Genomic DNA, 18611 nt, shown 5'->3' with positions numbered 1-18611 from the left:
TTCTGCCCAATTAGCAGAGTGTCTTTGATCAGACATTAAAGTGTATGGAGAACAAACATGGTGAAATTTTAATTACATCATCCAATTGAACTGATAACAGCCAGCAGGGGGGGAAAAACGTTCATCATTTTATGAGTGTGTTTAGTTGTTCCCATGGAGAAAAGTCTCTGACGTCTATGTCAAGGGTGCTAACGTCACCAACCCTACTTTGAGTGACGAAGTGCAAGCTGCCTTAGCAATACCAATCAAGCATGTAAGCTTGGAAGTGTTTCAACCACCACAGAACGTTTTGCAGCAAATTGTTTACATGTGCTTGCAGGGGCTGACTGGCACTCTGTGCGTCCAGAATGGCCGTCCATCTGACTTCTGTGGACTGGCTGGCTCAGTGCCTCATCCACATTAGAGCTACCGTCCAGCTCTGCACATAAATAAGCATCACTCAGCCTTCATAAAATAGCTATCGGTAAGTCTACGCTACCATTTGTCATTGTCATCCAAAAAAGTAAACATTTGCGCCACCACGGTTTCAATGATTTCTAAAGCTCGCTAGAATTGACTTCCGTGCGGGCAGAAAAGACAATTAGAGTTAGTAATATGTCATGAAAGAACTTGGGATAGGCCTACTAAAAACGACAAAAGAAGGCAACAGGGACAACAGTGACATTAACCACTAACCCCCAAAGGTAGGCTATATTTAGGCTATAACTTCACCCGTCAATTATCATAGCTTATTACACGGCTCTTCAGACCCCGTCGGGGTTCTGTTCATCCTGTCGGGAATTATTTTCCGATAATGACCGGCGTTCATTATAGGCTACCTTACTTATTTTTCGTTTGGTGCGAGGTAAACCCCTCCAGTTTTGCACATGATGTTAGAATGTGAAACATTTTCAATAGGCTACTACGAAATGTTGCGATGCTTCATGGGTTTCATCAGGTCCCTTACCACAGGTGTAATAATCAATCACCATGCTATCTACATTCAGAATCTTGGTGCTTGATTTCATACACCTGGAAGGGGACCTGACCTGTGCCTGTGTTATAATTAAATGAATATTGAATAAAAAACAAGACTGTCTAACAGATCATTTACATGTTACAAAGGGGTTATTTGCAGTGAGCTACCCCTGCCTTAACTGAGGTAAGGCCACACAGTATTGCTGTGTTTAGGCTATAGTTTTATAAGTTCCTTTTTTTTCTACTCTCAGTAAATGTCATGTTAAGGTGAATTTAAAAGGAGTGACCTTTACATTATTCAAAGATTGCTCAGAAGCTAGGCTACTCCATTGATGTAGTAGGCTACTGTATGTGATGAGATCAAACTCCCAATAGACCTGCTTTTCAAATGAGTTGAATATAACAACCTGTGTAGGTTTTATAGGCTGCCTGTATTATGCCTTCAGTGCATGTCATATTGTCATAAATTATGTAATATATTATATTATATGTCAATTCTTTTTTTACCTTTATATTTTAGCTTCCAAAGAATTCACTAAAAGTGAATACTTCAAGTATTTTATCTCATGGGACCCAAATTCTCCAGCTGTGACTAATTGGCAAACAATCACCTATTTTTGAATGGTAAAGTACCGTATGTGAGACAGCAAGGGTGTGTGTACTGCATATGGGAGTGTGCCTATTTGGAAGAAAGTATACAGGGCCATTTTTTAGTCCCAGTCCAACCCTGTGTGCTTGAAGTTTGATCTCATCATGTACTGTATAGGCAGGTGGAGTTTTGAGAGAGGAAGAGGAGTGCACTTGCTTATTCCTTCCTCGTGCAGAATGTTAAAACGCCAGGGAGATGTTTTGGTCAAAAACTAATTGGCTTACTGAACAACATGATGTAAACACCTTGCAAATGCCAGTCCATCACAGACCACAGCTAGTGGGGATGGCAGATTGTTAATCTGTCCTTATTATTACCATACACAATCAAAATTAAGTTGAATGGTGATATTAAAAATAGTAAGTTAGCTAATGAAAGTATACCTTCAAACACCACATACTGTTGCTGTGTCCATTCCTTCCTTTTCTGTCATAGAATGAGAAAACTGGTGTGGGAGTCATGGGGAGCGACTGTTGGTGTTGCAATCTGACCATGTTTGAAATCTCTTTTCGTCATTCAGATAACCCACTGATGTGTCCTCATCACAAATACCAAAGAGTTACAGCAGTCCAGACGTTTGCTCATTGGCTGGATACCTGCCTGATAAGGTTTTGCTATGGTAACAGTTCAATCTTTACTCCTCCTCACCACATGAACATATGGTTCACAAGATCATTTGCACACCAGGCCAATAGATTTAAGTTTCATTCCACCCAAATAACCGAAAAATATCTCAATTTCTGCTCAAATCGTTGCTTCAAAGAAAGCCATTCAAGTAGGTACATATTCAGGGAGGGTGATATGTTTTTCAATATTCCTAAAATTGTGAATACACACACTATTTTAGTTAATCTACTCAAGGTTGGAAAATCAGAATTCATAAAAAGCTCTGAAAAGGAAAACATGGTAAATAAGAGTGTAACTGATACATTGAGTTTGTGCTATCTTTGTATTCCCTAACTTTTAAAAGCACATTCTGTTGCACTGTCACAGCAGAGAAAAGCAATGCACCCGGTCATACATTCAGTAACTGAACCTTTGGCAAAGATTATTGACGCATGAAGAACAGTATCATTGGAGATCACTTTCAGAGCAACATTGAGAATGATAAAAAGCAGTCTGAATCCATAAAATTGTAGCCATCACATTCATGAACATCAGGAGAAACTTTCCTTATCATTGGTCAGTGTGGATGCTTTTATTGTTGGAATAGTCATCTGTAGTTATCGTTCCTGGAGTAAACGGCCTTTTAGAGACTTGAATAGAATTTTGGAGTTAGGATGTGGCTTACGCTATGTTATGAGATGGTCCATGATTTGGTCCCATCATATCATCAGTTGTAGAGAATACAACGTTTCTTCTCAAGAAACAGTGAGTTTACACTGAGTTTATTTGTATAGACTCTGCAGTGCTAGTGCAAGATTCAACTGCAATCTCTCAGTATGTGCCTCAAGCCGTGTAACACAACAAGGCTGTAATCATGAAGTGGAAAAAAACTCAACCGGAAAAAGCTAATGTACACATTGGTCATTATTTCTGAGAAATTACACACACACTTGAGTGGAGGAAACTCCCTTCTGCTGCGTGTCAGGAAGTTCTTTGCCTCCCCCTCGTCCATTGATTCCGTATAACAGGACACCTCGCGAGCCGTTATCCTTTAGGCCTTTTATTTAACCATCCTGTTGTGTTGTGGGCAAATTCGACTAATTTACAACTACAATTTTACAATTACAATTTCTCTCAAAATATTGTTAATTTATGACGTGACTCCATGACACGAAACACATTTTGATAATTTTCATAACCATTTAGGTGTTAGATTACTTTAGAACACCCATGTGTATTCCCAGTCAAAAGTGGCATAAGAAATGAATGGGTGAGAAAATGGTCAGTGTATAAGATTGAGTCCACAACACAACACAATTGTAACACAATAATATGACAACACAATTGTAACACAATAATATGAAGCTACATGTATTTCATGTGAACTTAATTAAAACTATTTTATTGGAAGTAACTTGTCAAGTTGTGTTCTCATGAATCAATTTCGTAAACGGAAAGAGAAACACATTTCATTTATGTGCAACTGTCCACATTACAATGCAATAAATTCAAGTAGTTATTGTTTTTCAGTGTAGGATGACTGCAGGTTCCCACCTCACAGTTGTGATATGTTGAGTGAGACAGAAGTCTGTGATGATGAGATTGGATATAGCACAGAGTAACTTTTCTGTTCAGATGTACAGTATGTGGCCGAGTGTTTGTCCTCTGAGAGCCAAATATATCCGATGGCTAATCCTTGACTGGGAAGTCGGCCCATGAGGTTTACTGAGTATAGACCCCTGTCCAGGTTACACTTTCTCTAAATAGCCTTCTGCGCATAGTGTAGTGCCAATTTCCATTTTATAGCTACCATATGTCCCATATGAAAATAATAGAGTGGTCAGTAATATGCTAAAGACCAAACATGTTTTCACATATCAATGTGTTTCATATTTTGTCATTATGTACAAATCATATAGTCAGCATAAAGCATATGCTGACTACTTGCAGTAGGCGTGTATGTGCATGAGAGCTCATTTTCAGATGAAGGTAGAGGCTCTTTGACTCATTTCAAATGGGACAGAAAAACCTCTATGCCTGACTGGGTTGAATTCAGCAGCACAGAACACACACATACACACTGCAAGGAAATTCTTCCTTCACAAAATCATTCAATTAAATTTTTCCTTTCCCCCTAAGTGTTGCTTGACCACAGCCACCCGGGCTCTAACTGACGTTGATAAACAGCTATCTAAGGCTTCAGGCAGGATTAGATCTCCATCAAACTGCCCCCTCTCTCTCCCAGATAAATTACTCCATCTGTATTACGCTAATGCAGTAAAACAAGACAAAGACAGAGTAATGGTGCCATTTTATGGGCAATTTTATGATTGCCATTTATGCCCCATTTCATTATTTTATGAGAAAAGAGGAAGGTGGTTTATGGCAGCATAAATTTGTCTGAATAACAGTTTGCTCCGAAGGCATTACCGGCTTTTTGTTCTCAACAGTCCTGAACAGCGGCAGCAGCAGTAGCAGCAGCAGGGCAGGCCTCGCTGATGGTTTGACGAGGTTGCTTGAGGGCACCGTCACCTGCACTTAGCATCAAACCCGAGACGAGAACACACAGTACACAGGACACAGCTGTGAGCAGCACAGAGGAGCGCGGCCGGTTAGCGTCTCATTAACCTACTGTAGGCGTGGTGCTGCCGCACTGCAAGTCCTGCAATATGGCTCCTTACGCGGTGCGCTCAGGTCAGACAGCAATGCATGGACGGCAGATACGGTGTCACTGAGAGGTCCAGAGGCTATGCTGTACGTCGCTAGTTAGAATGCGTCCTCAGAGCAAGTGTATGCTTTTATACACACATGCACACAAGCTCATAGCTCTAGGATTGCCCTTTATTTATTGTGATTTGTGTATCTGTAATTAATTCATCTAAACATTTCAATCAAATGAATCATTGAATAATCAGCATTGACATTCAGGTTAAAAAACTTCACTGTTCAAATAATGGCCATAACAATCTATGATATTACCTAATATGCTGAGGAAATATACTCAGAAGTTCTTCGGGAAGAAGTTTTTTTTACACATGCAAGGCATTTCAGGCCACACTCCCCTCAATGTCAACACTATTTCTTTGCATTGATGTGGTACTTTAGAGTTGACCAACTCTGGTGATATGCAAATTCCTTGCTGCAGACATTGCAGAGGACTTTATTTTAATCAACACTTTATTTTTATCATAACACCATCTCAGTCCGTTTTTTAAAAGTAAATGTTCCAATCAATGATCTTGACTAGAACGGCTCTGGGTCATACGGAATAGATTAATCTGCGTTATTTTTTTTAATCAGTATTTTTTTTTATCAGTTATTTTTCTCAAGTTAGTTATTTTGACAGCCCTATTTTATTATCAATGCACACAATCAAACCCCATAACACATGGTGCGGTCAGTGATTTAGGAAGGAATATTTGTGTTTATGTTTGTGTTAATATTTAAATGTACGCTTTTGTCCAAAACAATGTGCATTATATTTAACCAAGCCCAAGCGAAACACACCAGAGAGGTAGCTCACCCCTATACTTCAGTATAATGAGAGATACTCCATACAGGGATTCGTTTGGGAGACAGCCTATCCCCACTTTGTTTGCTTCCAGTTTTCAGAGCCTGGGGGCAATATACCTTTTTTTGGTTATGGTTATGGTTATGGTTATTTAGCAGACGCCTTTGTCCAAAGCGACATACAAATAAATAACAATACAAATTAAATAACAGTGAACAATTACAAAAAAGGGGGAATAGCAATATTATCAATAAAACAATCAATTAAGCACTACCCTAATGAGAAATAGAACAATGAAATGAGAATAGCAATCAAATAAGTCACTCCGTTAATTATAAAATAACAACAACAACTATAGCATGGTATGGCTAAATTTAAGGACAATAGCAGAATAAATGTCAAATTCTAACAATGGACGAATTATAACAAAACAATACTATTATACAAACCATAACACATAACAAACGCTCAAAAGACTAAGTGCATATTAAACCCCTTTTGAAAGATCCAAAACTGTTGCTGGAACGGAGAGCACTGGGCAACTCATTCCACCAACACGGAACCACTGAAGAATAGGATCTACAGTTTGACCTAGCATGAATGGTTTGTCGGCATAACAGACGCTCCTCAGAAGATCGCAATGGGCGGTTGGGAATGTACATCTTGATCAAAGAACTAAAGTAGCTAGGAGCTGATCCAGTCAGTGTCCTATAGGCCAGAGTGAGAGATTTAAATTTAATTCTGGCTACTATAGGGAGCCAGTGGAGAGTAACTAGGAGAGGGGTTACGTGTGTCCTCTTTGGCTGATTGAAGACCAGTCGTGCTGCAGCATTCTGAATCAACTGTAGTGGTCTTAATACGCAAGCAGGTAGGCCAGCTAACAGGGAATTGCAGTAGTCCAGCTTGGAGATAACCATTGCCTGTACAAGAAGCTGAGTGGAATCTTGTGTCAGATAAGGTCTGATCTTCCTAATGTTGTACAGGGTATACCGACATGACTTTGCAATTGAGGCAACATGCTCAGAGAAAGTAAGTTGGTCATCAATTATGACACCCAAGTTACGTGCCGATCTAGTTGGAGTCAATGAGGATGAATCAAGCTGGATGTTCATCTGTTGGGGAATGGCTGTTTTTGCTGGAAACACCAAGAGCTCAGTTTTTGAAAGATTAAGCTGAAGGTGCTGATCCTTCATCCAGATTGAAATATCCTTCAGGCATGCAGAGATCCGATGGGAAACACTAGAGTCCTCAGGTGGGAAGGATAGGAAAAGTTGAGTGTCGTCCGCATAGCAATGATATTCAAATCCATGAGAGCGAATAATCCCACCTAAAGAAGTGGTGTAAATAGAGAAAAGGAGGGGCCCTAATACTGATCCTTGAGGGACTCCTGTAGTGAGGTCATGAGACTTTGATATCTGTCCCTGCCAAGACACGCTGAAAGAACGCCCTTTAAGGTAAGATTTGAACCAGTCAAGAGCTTTCCCAGAAATTCCCAGTTCATATAGTGTAGAAAGGAGAATGTCATGGTTAACCGTATCAAAAGCTGCAGATAAATCTAACAGAATTAACACTGATGACTGAGCAGAGGATTTAGCTACTCTCAATGCTTCAGTCACAGATAGAAGAGCAGTTTCAGTAGAATGACCACCTTTGAAACCAGACTGCATAGGGTCTAGTAGGTTATTCTGATAGAGGAAGTCACACATTTGCTTGAAGACCACTTTCTCCAAAACCTTTGACAAGAAAGGAAGAAGGGAGACAGGTCTGTAGTTCTTCACATCAGTTGAATTAAGTGTACTTTTCTTCAGTAAAGGTGTAATTCTTGCCTGTTTAAAAGAAGAAGGAACTATTCCAGAACTGAGTGAAGTATTAAATACATGTGTGACTGCCGATATAATAGCGGGTGCTATAGACTGCAGGAGAGTAGACGGGACAGGATCCAAAGGGCATGTTGTTGGACGGCTTCGCTGAAGCAGTTGAGAGACCGCTTCCTCATCAAGAGGAGAGAAAAAGTCCAATGATGGCATCATGTTAACACCAGGCAGAGTCCTTCTTACAGGGTCATCAAACTGAGCACTTATCTTAGCAACTTTCTCAGTGAAAAATGTTGCAAAGTCATCTGCTGACAGTGAAGTAGCTGATGGCGGTGGTGGAGGATTGAGAAGAGACTTGAACGTAGAAAAAAGTTTTCTGCTGTCAGTGGCGTTCTCAATCTTACTCTGATAGTATGTTCTTTTTGCAAGTGTGACAGTGGATGAAAAAGATGAAAGCATAGACTGGTATTTACTAAGATCATTTCTATCTCCAGATTTATGCCATTTCCTTTCAGCAGCTCTAAGTTCCTTGCGAACTGAGCGTATACTGTTTGTCAGCCATGGATGGCGAGGTTTAGAACGAGTGGGTCTTGTGGAAAGAGGACATGCTACATTCAGACAGGATGCCAGTGTAGAGCAAAGAGTCTCTGTAGCGTCATTAACCTCAAGTGATTTTTACAGTGTATTCACGGAATGGGCAGCTAGTGGTCCTTAGGAGACGACTGCTGAATGTGACAAAATGTATAAAGGCTTAAAATTGTTTATGATCGCTGACTACCTTTTTTCTTTTTATTATTATTTTAAGTATATGTTTTTTGGGCTTTTTTGCCTTTATTTGTATAGGACAGTGAAGGGTGAGACAGGAAGTAAATGGGAGAGAGATGGGGTGGGATGGGGTGGGAAATGACCACAGGCCGGACTCGAACCTGGGTCCCCGTGGGCACTCGGACCCGTATGTGGTATGAGCGCTGTAGCCTCATTAGCGCTCCCCACCGCTGACTACCTTTAATAAAGAATAATATGTGAGGTTTTGTTGCTTAGGTGAATGTCTAACCAGAACTACAGTAGACACAGATAAATTAAAAGCGTGAACATTATTAGAATACTGATGAAAAGGCTAGACATAACACAGTGATCAGTGATATACATAATTATTTTCAAATAAAACTGTAAACATGGAGATGATCCATAGGATAGATCCACAAAAAAGTATTACAAGTAAAGCATTTGAATTCCCGACATTGGACCTATATGTCTAAATATGTCTCCATGTCAGATGTTATTTTACATTCACAGCACCTTCTGTTGACCCGGCCAAACAGTAACTTAAAGAGTAAGTTCAACATGACTAAGGAAAACACATGACTTCATGAGAAAGTCCACAAGTGTCAGACTCCACTGATACACAAGCAGCAGCATATTTAACAGGAAACCCCACTGTTTATGGTCAAAGGCAAAACAAGCGAGACCTGCCAAAGGGTGTGCCAATGGAAGATACCACAATAGGTTCTGATTGGGAGAATCCAGTGAAAGAATCACTTAAGCTCATGCTCAATCAAATAAAAACTCAGAGACTTCCGAAAAACATAGATAGACACTTTCCAGAGATCCAAGTTTGTTTTTGATCAGCATTCTTTCATCACCATGGATTTGATTGACTGCTCTGAACCTTAACATTGAACTACATGTTGCTTCCATGGCCTTCTGTTGTCTGCCAGGCATTGAAGAGTAAAACAGGATGCAACATCAGCAGAGTGTTTGCTCTCTGCTATCTACCCACCAGTATCAGCTATAGGAAAGGAAACAGAGAGGAGGGTGGAGATCTTGATCCTATGAAAAACATGACTAAGACTCCAAAAGATACCCCTTACCCCTTGTGTATCAGCAAGGTTGAGGCCCATTTCTCTAATGGGTTGCTGTTTACTGGAAACAAACAAATGTATTTTTGTACACAAACGAATACACCACACACTAATGAAGGAGGTTAGGGTATTTACTAAGGCAACATAATGTGTTTATCGCCAAATCGATTGGGGAATAGAACCCCAGATTTGAATTGCAAAAATGTTTTTCAACATAAACTCATTGTTAATAAGAACTGGGTTAAGAGCAAACATTTTGCAAAATGCCCTGTACTGTATATTCAAAGTCAAAAGATGTTATTTTCAATGCCAAAGAATGTTCTCCACAGAGTTTCAGTGTCTGTGAGTGAAAAACAAAACTGACAGCTGGCTTATAAAATTGTAAATACAATGATTTAGCTGACTGATAGTGAATAGGGTCCTAATATAGACTTAGAGGATATTCCTACGGCCGTCAGTGATATGTGTGCACAAGTGATGCAGTTTTAATACAAACACCTTGTGCACTTGCCTTCTTACTATACTCAGTGTGCGAGCCAGGCCAGCTCTCGTGGTACAAGTCACCCATTCCCCAAATCTCTCCCGAAGTCACTACTTGGAACTGTCAGCTGGCAGGAGAGTTTGTCAAATGACTGGGCTTCACAATGGTGTGGAGACAGAACCCTAATTGCATCATACAATTTCAGAAATCTCTCTCTAAAAATATGAGATTATTTAGTGCAAGCAGTATTTTGCAGATGCAAACAACAAAACAACAACAACAACAAAAAAAAATTACATATGAGCTTGATAGTTTGAAACGAGAATTTCTCATAGTGTCGGTGACATGTGTATGACATTGGATGGTATGCAGAGATTGCACGCAGGCGGATTTTGGTTTTGCTGCCGGGCAGCTCTCGCTCAGTGCGCATTACTGAGTCATTACTGGCAGGGCGATAGGACAGTTTGTGAGGCCCGCAGCTTAAGAGGGGGGCTCTCTCTCTCTGGGGACATGCGGGAGTCAGATATTTGACCTCAACATTTTGGGAAACCGTGTCTCCCTTTCGCTTCCTGTGAGAGGCCAAAGTGAACACAACGGGGACAGGTGCTGAAACTTGAGACCGTAGCCCCCCCCCCCCCCCCCTCCACACACACACACACACACACCACCCCAGTTCACCTCCCCACCCCAACTTCAGCTCAGTGTGTGGGTCACAGCTGTGTGCAAGGGGGAGACGAGCCCGTTCTCTGCCTTGGGAAACACCCAGTGGGTTTTGCAGCGTTGAAACAGACACCAGAGGCTCGGTCAGTTTTATAAGCAAGTTCTCGTTGGAGAAATGTTGAGGCAACTGTTAACAGGGTAGAAAATATCACGCAGTAAATGAGGACCTGTGTGTGAGAACGCTCCACCACTGACCAGTGCTAAGACCAGCTGTTGTCCGGCTGCATAAGCAGTGGTATTGTGTCCGCGGACATGCTTTGAGATCCTGGGTCGAGCTGCAATGCTTATGTAGTAATCAGCTGCAGGACCTTCATAATGACTTTGGCCGTCGCGCACGGCAGAGGACCGCTGCCAATGTTTGTCTTATTAATAGACAACATATTCAAATTCCAATGGAATAGTGTATCTTTTTCCGGATCATGGACCCACAATAGGGGGGCTAAATTAGTTCTAGGAAGCAGAAATGCGCTCTCATTTAAAGCTACATGACGTTGCATGCACCCAGGAGGACGCCATATTTCAGGCCTAACAAGGCTCTCGGCCTGTACTCTGTTGACTATTCACGGTCCCAGTTTCCCCATCAGTCAGTGTCTTTTAAAGAGAAGTTCCATTGCGGCAGCCAACGTGCGTCACTCCCAGAAGGCCGTGACGACTCCTCACACTTTGACCCCGCAGAGAGAGACAGGTGGATAGCATCTAACCCGGGTAAATAAGAGGTGAGAATAGTAGGATAGAATCAGGACATAGTTCAGAGTGCGGGTAACCAGATCCAGGCCTATGTGTGGTAGTATGTGAGGCAACGACACCTCAGCCCGGGGCATTACAGGGTAATGCCCACTCTGTATGCTTCAACTGATTCCATGGGGATGAAGCTATTGGGTCGACCTAACACTCAGCTGTGAAGTCCTTGAACAGAGATTGACTTCCATCCCTGTGTCTTTGGGTGCTCTGGCTAAATCTGTCTGCAGAGACCCAGAAATGACTTAGGCTGATTCTTCCTGGAAAATTGGATAGGGTTACTCTGACCTGACGCAAACTGGAGAATTTTTATGTTTAACCAGCAGTGTCGGAAACACCGGCTTAATAATCCAGGCCGTGTCGATAATGTGACAACATAACAGAAATAGCTGTCTGCATATTAGCATACTCTCTCTTTGGGACTACATTTCAGACTCCAGCACATCAGACACTGGTTCGCTGGCATCGGAAACTTGATACATTCGGAGACCCTTGCATAACTGAAAGTTTGACAGTTTGTCAAGTTCATTCAAGAGATCTGTTGCACTCTCAGGATGATCGTCTTACCACAAGCTGTATGAATATTGAATCGGGGGGTGCTCAATTCTCAAATCATAAAACATGGAGTGTGTGTGTATCGCCCAGTGCCCACTCCTCTGTGATCACCATGTGTGTCATTCCCATCAACTTGACAGGTCCGCGCTTAGCCTTAACGAACGATGAATATTTCAGCGCCATGTCACGCACGGCATGTAATGTTTGCCTGTGCGTTGCCGGGGTGAATTCGGAGGAAGGCCTGCTACACAAACACGGCGAACAGAGAACGCGTGCTTTCTTTAGGGGGAAATCAGTCATCGTGCAGCCCCTCAAGAATGCCCGGTGGTGCATTTTCTGAAAGAGAGATTAGCGACAGCAAAGCGAAAAAGAGGGATCCTGTGTTTACCCGCCGAAGAGCCAGGAATCCGATGGCCGGGGTTCAGAGCATGCAGCCGCAGAGCGCAGCCATGTTGAAAGAGGAAATTTCTGTCCAGGTTGCTCTTGAGAAAGAAAGGCATATACTTCGCACAGCCTTCCTGTCATTGTAAGAAATCACCGGCCTGAATATTTTTCTGCCGCAAGGAGAGTGATTAAGACTGCTGGAGACCACACCTAAACGTCGAAGCACAGACAAAAAAGCTTGACGACAAACATATGTTGACCGTTGGCTTAGCTTAGTTTGAGCCTGCATATGATATGCCATGCAGAGGAGACCACCTCAGGAGCTCCTCATGATACTTTTTTGATTGTAAGGGCCATAAAATGACAACTACTTAGACAATTCAAATAGTCTTTACTTAAATATGAAAGTTCTTTAAAGAAAAGGACACAGAATACTGAATACTGATTTCTTATGTTCATAGGCAGTGTACAACATGCCCAACAGAAAAAGCAGAAAAACATTACATCTGCCGCATTTCAAATGAACTGTTAATGACAGCGTTTCGCAGTCTGAGATGGTAGTGGTCCGCAATATTGCCAACTCAGTAGGCCATGTGTTTAACTGTAAGGCAACAGTATTTCTTGTCTAGTCTCTGTTACACAATGACCAAGCTTCATGTTTGCTGAAGAGAATATACATGTATATTCTACCATTTTAGCTTAATAAACAATGTGATGGGTTTATTCTATTAATTTTCTGTACTATGAGGCCCAGTCATTGATTGGTCTTTATGGATGTCAGTCAAACTAAAGACCAGACATGATAGGTTAAATGAAACAGGTAAAGATAGGAAGAGCAAGATGGTTTTTTTTTCTATGTACAGATATTACTGGTCTCATAAGCCATCACTAACTTACTGGTCTCATAAGCCATCACTAACACAACATTTATAAGTCTTTGGCACAGTTTTTTTTTACCAAGCTTTAGCCATGACAGCCATCTGTCCAAACCCAAGATATGTGCATGCTATTTATGCCCTTTGTTTTGAGTTCTTAAGCAGGCCTTAGATGACCTTAGAGGTCTCGGGCTTTAGACCTTAGAGGTCTTGGGCTTTAGAAATGGAAATAGAAAGGTCCCTGGCGTGTGCCGAGACATTGATTCATTGCCCACCCATGGAGGAAAGCCAGGTGAAAATTGATTACTATATCCAAGTACGTTTTCCAGGAAGGAATTTGTGACGATAATCGACAAAGAACTGTAGAAACATTTTAGTCTGGGTGCAGTATTTATGTTGATGCTTAGTTTGCAGGGAAGCTTTACTCCGGACCCAGTAATGAAATACAGGCACGAGAAGACATGTAAGCATTGCTGAATTATTTGTCACTGTCGGATATGACAGCAAAATGAACTGTTGACTGTTGACTTTGTTGCTTGTGGGAAAGAAATTAGATGAAGGACAATGTCCCTGTCACATTCATAGCAATCAAATGATGAACTACTATAAGTTCACACAGCAGCTGCCAATACAGCAAAGCAGATCACTGTACAGAGATGGATGGATGTGTGGAGTGGAGCATTCAATGCTCCTAAAGGACCTCTCTCCATTCAGAAGGCTTTGAAGGTTATTTTACAGCATTTTTGTCGTCCCCATTCAAAACATTAATACAGCCATTTCCTCCTCCTCCTCCTCCTTCTCCTGATTTCCCATTACACTATTAGCTGTATGAGAACATTTGAAACGTTCATAACTACGTCAGTGTGTGGCGGTGAATTCCTTATCTGCATTTTCCGAGGCTTGTACTGCCTGTTCTCCGAGAGAGAGAGAAAAAAGCACCCTCCTGATGGGAGGTGAAGTGCTTCATTGAAGCCAGTCACAGCCATGCTGTTGCGATGATGAAATGCTTGTTGAGCAGCCAGTTATGCATGCTGACAACAAACGCTCGGAAGCACAAAGGGGGAAAATAATTTACATTAGTATTGGCTTCCAAACCATATTGTGTCCACCGAGCGGCTTATTGAGCATTTGATTAAACACTCACAGGTGGTGTTTATGATGTTTTCAGATAAAGTTGTGCGAGAGGAAAGCGGTGTTTACTGCTGCTGCCGGCTGCTGCCGAGTTGCCCTTTCGGTGTCAGCTGTATTATCAAGCCGAAGTGTGCAGGAGCATTGTGATGAGAGATGATTCACAATAGCGGTGACTAATCTGGCCTCGGAAGCCTCCGAATCCACTTAAAGCTACCGTCAACAACAGCACAGGGACTGGACAGAGCTGCTGGGCTTCACTTGAAGAGATCAAAAATAAAAGTATCGCAACCACACTGCCCACATTCACAAGCACACTTTACAGGTTTTCGTTTATTTCAGGAACGGTGCTTAAACTCCCCCATCCTCATCAACATGGGCATTTATATATTTATCTATTGTTTTATTTATTTATTTAGCTATCACTTCCTTCAGATCGGGGCCTTGGGGCCGGACTTTGTGAAGAGCTTCAGCATAGCCTGGATTCATTGTCCTTTCACATACTTGGCAAGGCATAACCCCATTCACACCATGACAATGGAGAAGATCCAAATTTAGCTACATTATTGTGAGCACTGTCAGTGTGAGATGTAAACTCAGAAATGTCCACATTCATCTTGACTTTGTGAATGTATGTCAAATTCCATTGTGATGCCCGTCAAGCGCTTTAGAAAAAAAAAGGTCGCTTAAATGCCTTTTTGTACAACCCCTTTTTTCTACGTTGGACGTACGAGATGCCGCTTAAAGAACCGCCTTGCTAAACGTGTCAACCATCACCAGTGGAGAACCCAAACTATACGAAGGCAAGACATTTTATCGCAGGGGTTTCCAACCATTTTTTCCTCCAAAAGCTACTTTGACAAATTGAACATAGCCGAGAGCTTTTATGTATGCCAAGTATTCGCATAGCCAAAACCGCTGAATAAGATTTGTATGCTTTTTAGAGGTTTCTTTCAACTCATTTACCCTCTCTCTTATTTGGAGACTGAGAATTTGATTTCATAGGAAATTTGTTTCCCAAGTAAGTGGGTTATCAGATGCATGGTGTATCTTCCTCACACCATTTGGAGAGCTACTTAGAAACAGGTGGGGAGCAGCTGCCAGCATGTGAGCTACCTGTTGGAGACCCCTGATTTAGTGGATGCTTCACTTTCAGGCCATTGAACATGTTACAGCTTTGGCGGGGATGGCAATAGAATACAAAAACTGAAACAAAGGAAAGCGTTTTTGATACATTGATTAGATGGAATGGAGTCCAGGTCTTAATGATGATATTGATCACACTTGTTCCCTGTAAATGCACCTGTGAACTGAAACTGATCGGAGTCTGTAGATAGTCTACTCTATATTCTTGGTGCGTTTTTGTGTGTTTCTCCATTGACTTTGTGTTTAGACATATGACCTGATGACCTATGCTGTAAAATTGATACTTATCAGTAGGTTTGAATGTTGAGCCCTGAAGAAGACTAAGTGACAGGTTGAAACAGGTTGGCTTTTTAATCAACGTGCCAGATTGTAATACAATCCGCATTTCTTATCCTTCCTCGTTTTCACCCTTCTTGGAGTGCCTGGATTGATCTTTATCATGGAAACCTAAACCTAAACCTTAAATTCAGTATAAAACCTCTATTTCTGCAACAACAGCAGCTCAGTTGATAAGCCTTTTTGAATGAAGAGAACAGTGAAACATATCAGAAGTTGAGTAAAATAGACCAAAAATCGTATTGGAGACATAACCAGGTTTTGAAGGTTTTTTCTCTTTTCTCAATTTCAGTGCATGGTCATGCACAGTAAAAATGGGAGTTTGTGTGTGTGTGTGTGTGTGTGTGTGTGTGTGTGTGTGTGTGTGGGTGTGTGTGTGTGTGTGTGTGTGTGTGTGTGTGTGTTACAAGTTTCTTTTGCAGATCCCATCCCTGCCTTAATTTTTACATGATTATCACAGATAGTACTTTGGTAGCTCCAGAGACCTACTGTAAATATGATTTCATTATTGTTTCGTCACTTTCCATGATCTCCAATATTTCTCCTAAATTCCTTTAGGAGAAAGAATTTGAGAAAACTTTGATGAGGCATTTTTGCAAATGTCTGCCATAATTGAAAAAAAAACCACCTCCTTGCAGTCAGCTTTGGACATTGTTCTTGTCACAGGCTAATGGTAAAGCAAAACATACAAAAATGAACCCATATATGGACATTTCTCCTTGTTGTAAAAAATGACCTGGGCTTAGGTGATGTTATGTTAGGTGATGTTACTGTAAGAAAATATATATTTCCTGGGATTCCCGGTAAGAATGGGTTTTTTTCCGGTCTTAAAAACCTAATTTTCGGGAAAAATAGCCCACACACATAGAAAGAAATCTAAATTAGCCATCTTCTCCTCTGTAGAACTCCGGATGCCGGTCGTTGAGTCAGTCCCGACAGAGGAGATGGAGCGCATCACCGTGCGGCTAAGCTGCAGGCTTGGCAGAGGGGCAGAAATGAATTCCGCCGAGTAGAAGCTGGCCAGCCCTGGGGTCTCAGGAGGACAATGCACGAGCATCTTGGCCGTGGGAAAGGGAGTGGTCATAGGCACAGGCACATTGAGCTGACTGAGGTGTGTTTCTGTGTGTTCAGTATGTTTCTGTGTGTGTGTGTGTGTGTGTGTGTATGTCAGCATGTGTGTGTGTGTGCGTGCGTGTGTTTGTGCGTGTGTGTGTGTTTCTGCATGTGTGTGTGTGTGTGTGTTTCTGTGTGTGTGTGTGTGTGTGTGTGTGTGTCTGTGTGTGTGTGTCTGTTTGTCTGACTGTCTGTGCGTGTGTCTGTCTGTCTGTCTCTCTGTGTTTGCTTCAGGAAGAATGTCTTGACAGAATCATCCCACCACTTCATTTCATGGGGCTGTAAATTCAAACTCATCCAATTACTCCAAATGATGTCATCAACCCATGCTTTTGCATGCGTTGTCTAACCTGAAGATGAATTATTAGCCAGAAAGATCTGAATAATGCTCCAATGTTCTTTTGGAAACAAGACAAAACAAGAACCATTTAATTTGTGTGCATCAACAAGGATTGGTATCATCACTTTAGTTAATTAAAATCTAGATTCAATTATTATTCCCTGTCATGTCCTCTTCGATTCTGATGCTATGCATCTAAAGCAGGAGTCTCAGGCTCAAATTGGCTGGGGCTACGTTCCAGGAAGTCTTCATATAGTCTTCCAGGTGATCATCTGGTTGTGCATGGTCATTTGACATCAGTTCATGTCCACGCATTTATCAAGTGAATGAACTCTTGCCTTAGGTCAAACCAGTGCATCATTTTTTACATTCTACTATAGATTTGAGATTTAAAAAGAATAGAATAGAATAGAATATATACTTTTTTGATCCCGTGAGGGAAATTCAGTTCTCTGCATTTTACCCAATTTAACCGAATTAGTGAACACACAGCACACAGTGAACACACAGTGAGGTGAATCACACAACCCAGAGCAGTGAGCTGCCTGCCCAACCAGCGGCGCTCGGGGAGCAGTGAGGGGTTAGGTGCCTTGCTCAAGGGCACTTCAGCCATGGTGGACTGGTCGGGGATCGAACCGGCAACCCTCCGGTTACAAGCCCGGTGCGCTAACCAGTACACCACGGCTGCCCTGAGACTGATATTCACTTCCTGAATAACATACCTTTTTTGAGCAGATATTCACAAATGCAACTGCGAAATGGCTCACTTTCAATCATTCATTTCAGTGGTTTCATTAATTGCTTATAATCGCATCAGTCTCATTTCTTTTCTGGCTCTTGAATCTGAAAGGTGTGTCCCTCTCCACTGGTTGCACATGTTTGAGGGAAATGTTGCTTTAGTGGTTTATTTGCATATTTATTTATTTATTTTTGTCCACGTGCAAAACAGACAGTTGTTGTTGCCTCATTACTGATGAAGAATGACTTTTATTGAAATTTCCAATGCTTCTGGTCAACATTTCCATTTTCTTCAGAAAGGCGTTTGCTTACTGTACAACGCATTTTCCTGCAATCCCGAAGCTGTATTACAGTAAAATGTTACATCTTCTTAGGAAGCAAATAGGAAAAAAATGAATGATTCGATGCAGACCAAATCTCATTACAAGAAAAATCAACCCAGGGACCACGAAAAAAAACTGGCTTGTGAGCCAGTTTGAGTGAGATCACTGGTCTAAAGGAATAAAATTTTGCGATGCACTTCTGAATTTTGCTCTAACTACAGTATGACAACAGTACCGATGTTAACACAGATGCCAAGCATTAATGTCTCAATTAAGTGAAGGACGACATGCTGAGAGGCTGCAGTAATGGATTCAGCCAAAGGTCCACTCCTCTT

The sequence above is a fragment of the Sardina pilchardus genome, chromosome 4 (assembly GCF_963854185.1).
Source record: "Sardina pilchardus chromosome 4, fSarPil1.1, whole genome shotgun sequence".
Classification (NCBI taxonomy): Eukaryota; Metazoa; Chordata; class Actinopteri; order Clupeiformes; family Clupeidae; genus Sardina; species Sardina pilchardus.
Note: the sequence above shows the minus strand (reverse complement) of the source record.